The following is a 7166-nucleotide window of genomic DNA, read 5'->3' as shown; positions in this document are numbered from 1 at the left end:
ATAACGGAGAGAAAGCAAAGGTATTTGTTCTTTGTAAAATTATAAGAACTCTTCAAAAACAATTGAAATATCTCCCTTCATTGATAAGCCGTGGAAAAGCATTACAAATCCATTACAACATAAATGGTTTGGTCATTCATCCAAACAATTTCATTCATTATCATCATCATCTGACATTTCAATATCAGATTCATACATAACATCCATACTCTAGGCGAAGTACTGGTGTGCATCATCCATTAACCCATCTTCGGCACATTCATTTGCGGTCTTCATTAGTGAAGACCTTTGCAAACGTTGGGTCATGCGATTAACTTCGTCGCGGATACGATGCAATGCCCTTTGTAACAACTGTGGAGTGTCAGGTTGCATACGCATGGCTAATCGGTGAGGAAATTTAATGTTAACTTCACGACATAACTCAACGAGAACGTTTGCTCGAGTTATGCGAAATTCCCACTCAGCTCTCATGGTATTAACGGTGGCATGTGAGTAACGCAAATTTGGATTTAATGGGTATTGAAATTCATCTCCATCTGCAACCCAATAGCGACCCATTGCTGAATATAGATCAACCACCGTATATCTCATGATGATATCGCTCGAAATACCTATAAAACTTTTATTGTGGTATGATGCGATATTTATACCACATATACACATGGTAGCTGTATGTATGAAATTATTGTAAACAACTATGCATCAGAGTTATCACATCAACTTTTATGACCTGAACAACTATGCATCAACTTTATAGGAGGTGTCACTTCGACTTTTATTTACTTTTCAGTGCATATCTGAAGCTTTTAAGCAAAGTTCAAATATGCTTAGAAATTTAATTTAATTTTTCCGCTTACAAATATAATTCAATTTATTTTGCCTTGAAATTATATTTAATTTCACTTTTTACCTTACATATTTCATTTAATTTAATTGGAGAAATCTGACCAATTTAATTTGAAGTTAATTATGTGTTGATATGCTCGTCGGTGTTGTTATTGTCTACATACTAGGCTAGGTTTTATCTGTAACACTTTCAAATTTTGTACATCAAAAAATTCGTTCATTCTAACTCTACTACAAATTAATCTTCAATACATTGTAACTGTATAATATTTTATCTTCAACGTTTATGAATCTATTTGGGGCTGCATAGGGTGGCTTTTTAAACACAAAGGGTCTAATTATTTTGTTATTTTGTTCCGACACCCCCTCATTCCATTATGAATTGCAGAATTCACATGGGCACAATAGGTATGGTATGATAATAAATTGTAGCTCGGCACAGTGATACGTCCAACATTTCTCAGTAATGCAGTGCAGTGACTTGAACAGACGTAATAATTTGTATGCTTTGTTTTTTCCTCAGATGCTATGTGACTTTGTCCACCGATGTAGTGATGCATGTCATGCATGTGACTTTGTGCAGTGATGCATGTGACTTTGTGCAGTGATGCATGTCACTTTATGCAGTGATGTTGTGCAGTGATGCATGTCACTTTATGCAGTGATGCAGTGACGCATGTGACTTTCTGACTTTGTAAATTACATACTTTGTGACTTTTTTCCTCACATTATGTGATGCATGTGACTTTGTGCAGCGCAACTTAGATGCTTTGTTTTTTCCTCACATTTCAGAATTCATGTAAGTCACATTAATACGACCACATGGCAATAGTGTTGATAAACAATTATATAAAGGACTGAAGGAGTGAAATGTAATTTACCGAATACAAAAAGAAGCAGAAAATGCAAAGAGGAGAAAATAGGATGACTGTGAAGTTCATTAAGTGAAAATAAGATAAAATATAGGCCGCAGTGCCAATCTTGTTTACATATCAGGTGACCATTTTATTATTTTGGTGAAAAAATCAACGATAGTTTTGTAGGTTGAAGTGAGTTGGACGGTTGTGTATTTACTTACACTCTGTTTCATAGTTGTTTATGAACAATATTACTTTAAAACAAAGAAAATTAAAGGCGCTGTTTCATTTTATGATTTCATTTATAATTTTTTGAAAACACCAATTTGTACTGAAATCGTCAATTCCAAGTGACTACTTACTTTATTAAAAAAGTAAGCATGAAAAAATAATTTCATGTGGCGATGTGACAACTCACTACATTACTGATTAATTTGACAACTCACTGCTCGAATATGAAGGGATTGCATTGTGAAAATGACGGCCTACAGTTATGATTTTATCTAACAACCACATCCGTGATTACATCACAGGTACACAAAGTCACGGATACTCAGGATTGCATGAAATGAATAAAATAAAATTATATCACGGGTATCACTTCTTCCATAGTGCCCCAGCATGCATTATGGTCACCAGATCATCTCTAGTTAACCCCCAGTATGATGTCTATAAATAGCGCTACCCCCAGTATAATGTTTGTTCAAGTCAAATAGTAATATATGTACAATTACTATTATTATTAGTAATTTTTTTGTTTTATGAACAATGTCTTCAAGAGGTGCAGGAAGTTCGCGCCGGCAAAGAAATCCGAAAGTGTGGCTGCTACCTCCATTTACTTATGACTACAAGAGCGAAAAGTACTCGAGTCCGAAGAATTATTATGCTGGTATCCAAGCAGAATGGGCGTTCAGGGTAACGGAGCAAGAACAATTGTTTAATGATCTACGTAACTTTGGGGCACCGGTACCTCATCGTCGTTCATTGACCATGGCTAGACGAAATGTGAGTGACTATGAAAAAGCAGTTAGCAGAATTAAGAAAGAGAACAACAGAATGTTGATGCGGAGATGTCGACATTTCATGCTTCAGCTAGCCACCGAAATGGCAGAAGCAAGCAACAGAGATTTGACAGTGATTGAGCAAAATAATGTTTTAAACAATGAAAAATATCTTTCTGACTACTACATGTCAGATGAGGAATGAGAAATCAAACACCTTTATCTTTCATATATGTTTGTATGTTGTGTCGTATCTTCGTTACTGGAGTGTAAGACAATGTTGTTGTTCATCTAATTTACGGATGTATTTCAAGTATTTGTTATATGAATCTGAAGTTTATGAAATAACTACATCTATAAGTACACATTTATTAGTTCATGACTTTCTTTATTGAATTGTAATGAGTTAATGAATATTCTGGATTAATGAATGGATTAATATATGTTGAATTATGTGAATACTTAAGGTTTTTTTTTTCTTTTGAAACATGATATACAACTCCATTTTTTGTACCCACTTTATAGACTCAGTGATGTGTGAAGAAGATGATTGGTTGATAATCAGATAATATTTAATTATCAACCAATCATCTTCTTCACACATCAATAGACTTATAAAGTTTTTGATGTTGTACTTTATTTAGTTTTTTTAAATTTGTTTATGAAATTTTGAAATTTACCCCCACCAATTATCCCGCAAAATGAAATTAAAATACAAATATAATATCATGAATACAAGTAAACACAAAATCACAACAATGCTGCATTGCATAACAATAATATATTGTACAAGTTCACATTAGAAAACAGATGAACTGCCGCATTGAACAGCACAAAAAACAGAACAGGTAGCTCAGTCAAAAGCTTCCCTTAACTGGGGCTCCTCAAATACTGATCTTCTACGTAAAGAATTTCAATCTCCATCAGGAAAGACGAAAGAGTCGCCTTCCAATTCCTGGAAATCCAGTCAAAATGATGACTCTGGTAGGGAATGGGGGGTTGACAGAAAACTAAACTTCGGGACTGGACAAACAAGCTCAAAGCCAAGTGGTTGGTCCAGTTGCAGGACTAATAAAGTTCAGACGAACGAACTACCGCCTTCAACAACACAAAATACAGAACAGGTAGCTCGGTGAAAAGCTTCCCTTAATTGGGGCTCGTTAAATAGGGATCCTCTACGTAAAGAATTTCAATCTCCATCAGGAAAGAAGAAAGAGTCGCCTTCTAATTCCTGGAAGTCCAGTCAAAATGATGACTCTGGTAAGGAATGGGGGGTTGACAGAAAACTAAACTTCGGGGGTTGGACAAACAAGCTCAAAGCCAAGTAGTTGGTCCAGTTGGGGGACTAAGTTTAAAACCCAATTGGTTTTACTTGATTTGCTTGTCAAAATAACTATTTACAATTAATTATTCCCAAATAGATTATTTTCTGCACCTCTTTAAAGAAATTGACGATTCTCTTAGTATAGAATAGCAATCAACGCAAGGAAAAAAATATAAGAAACTAGACTTGTAACCAGTTCTAATGACGCTGATTTGATATTTTTCGGATTTATACCCAAAGAGAACAACACTTTAGAAATTACTGTGTAACACCAGTTTTTTGGACAGATTTGAATACACCAGTTAATACAGATTTTGACTCTTAAAAATTATAAGAAAATTCTGATATGCAATTCAATATGTAATTAATCAATTGTAAAAATTTCAATTCAAAATTCATCCGTTTGATAAGGTTTCTTCATTTTTAAAGATTGTGGTTATGGGCAGAATTTCATACTCATAGATTGTGCCCTCAACTTTATGTACCCATCTGATATTCCTCAAACTACATAAAATACACATGATATTCATAAACATTGGTGGCCAAGTACTCCTACCTAACCCACGTTTCACTCACAAGATCCACCATTACAAGCAAAAACACTCATGGAATATAACCCATGGCATATGCTTGTTCTTCATACATCCACTATACCCATTACACTATTTGACACCAACAATTAACCTGATATATATTGAAGCCACTTAATAGTTAAGCTTTCATTCCATCCTCTTCCAATTAAAAGACCTTCAAAATATTTAATTTGCACTTTAGAATTGACCACAAAAATATTTGAGATTGTAATATTATTATTATTTAATTGTTTACTTGATTTTTATATTCGGGTTCTCACAGAACAGGTAACTCAGTCAAAATTTTCCCTCAACAAGGGCTCCTCAAATAGTGACCTGTAGGTAAAGAATTTCAATTTCCATCAGAAAAGAAGAAAGAGTCACCTTCCAATTCCTGGAAGTCTAGTGAAAATGATGACTCTGGTAAGGAATGGGGGGTTGACAGAAAACTAAACTTGGGGGCAAGACAAACAAGCTCAAAGCCAAGTGGTTAGTCCAGTTGGGGGATTAAATAATTTCCAAAAAATTGTTCTTGGAAATTAGAAAACCGAGTAAGTTTTGGATTTAAAATGGCTCCACAATTATTTTAATATATACATTTCCATTCCAACAATATTTTCATACACTAGTCTTCCAATACTATTGGGTTAAGTGGTTGTCCGTGCGATTTGCAAATTTATTACAAGTGATTTCTAGAAAAAATGTAAATAACAATTAATCTTCCATACCAATGGGGTTAAGTGGACGTGCGTGGGATTTACAAATTTGTTACGATTGATCTGCGGATGGGTACGTTACGACCAATGTTCAGTTGATGTTGTAAATGTTTCCCAAAATATTACAAATTGAATATTCAAAAGTTAATTTTAAAATAATTCCAAATGACAACAAAAATTCAAATAGTCATACTTTTCAATGAAATACAAATAGTTGGTCGTAACAACAAATGATGCATAGCTAAGTGAAACACAACATTGCCTACATAAGCTTCCTTTTTCACACATTGAGTACTCAAATCGTGGAGAGACTTGTCAGTATATGCAGATGGATTGTCAAGTTATGTGACTTGGTGGACAGGCTTTGGTTTTCTTGATTTTTTGCTCAATTTTTTTATTACAGTGACAACTCATCTCTTATTGATATATGTGGGATTCTCAATTCAGAAAGTCACATGGCAGCAGTGAATTCACTGATTTACCTTACAATGAGCATATCCTTATTTTGTCAGTATATGCAGATGGATTGTCAAGTCATGTGACTTGGTGCACAGGCTTTGGTTTTCTCTAATTTTTTATTACAGTGACAACTCAGCCCTTATCGATATATGTGGGATTGTCAATTCAGAAAGTCACATGGCAACAGTGAATTCACTGATTTACCTTCCAGTGAGCATGCCCTTATTTTGTCGGTATATGTAGATGAATTGTCAAGTCACGTTTTTGGTACACGGTATTTGTTTTTCTCTGTTTTTTCATTGTAGTGACAACTCATACCTTGTTCGTATATGTGGGATTGTCATGCAGAGGGATTTATTGTCTATGGTTTTTCCTTCAATGTCTTTCTAAAGCTGTTCATAACCAACTATATAAACGACTAAAGGTGAAGACACAACCTTACAACTCATTTCGCCATATGAAATTATCATTCATTTGTTTAAAAATATTAGCATGGCTACACGATTCATGGGAGGGAGTGGGAATCGCAGAGGTGGTAGGAACTTGCAAAGGGGTGACAGTTCACGACGAGGAGGGGGAAGGGGACGTGGCGATGCTGAAGACGAAACAACAATACCTGTTTTAGATTATGCTTGTGGTTATCGTGATAGGTTTAGGAAGCGACATTTTTTGATGCCCAAGTATTATCCAGTTCAAGGAGGTTCATATATGAATCCATATGATAATCAAACAGGATATGGTTTAGCAGACGCTAGACTACTGAAGTGGCCCGTACTATTTATAGAGCGAGTGCAAATGGAAAGATTATGTCGGGAAAATCGACTAAAATGTGCCAAAAGCACGTTCTGTTGAGATCCAAAAGGAAAATCCTGATAATGTTGATCGACTATGTGAAAGACTACAATGTAAGATTTCTCAAATGCGCCGTAGGTTAGCCCGCGATATGCAACTATACATAGTTAAAAAGGATGCCCAGAAGAATAGAACATAACCGAATGTTGCGGCTATCAAGGGTATCATGGAGGATCCTAAACTTGTCTCTAACTCTGAGCTTTCGGATTATTCAGACTCTGAGATTACCGATTTAAGCGCGAATTAGGTGTTAATGTCTACACTTCGGCAATATTAGGTCATGCATTAATATGTAATGTCTGTGTTAGACTAAGTGTTTTCGTAATGAGTTTGTCAGATTGTCTGCCTAATATTTTTCTGTCTAACTGTTATGTTTATGTATTGTGTGTTCAGTTCAGGGTGTCCAGGATCTATGTATTGTGTGTTCAGTTCATGGTGTCCAGAATGTATTTTTGTGGGAGACTTACGTCTGTACTACCTATGTAACTGAAAACTGTTACATTTGCAACTTCAGTTATGTTGTTTTCATGCCCGTATGA

The sequence above is a fragment of the Camellia sinensis genome, chromosome 1 (genome assembly GCF_055761805.1).
Source record: "Camellia sinensis isolate YWXY chromosome 1, ASM5576180v1, whole genome shotgun sequence".
Lineage (NCBI taxonomy): Eukaryota > Viridiplantae > Streptophyta > Magnoliopsida > Ericales > Theaceae > Camellia > Camellia sinensis.
Note: the sequence above shows the minus strand (reverse complement) of the source record.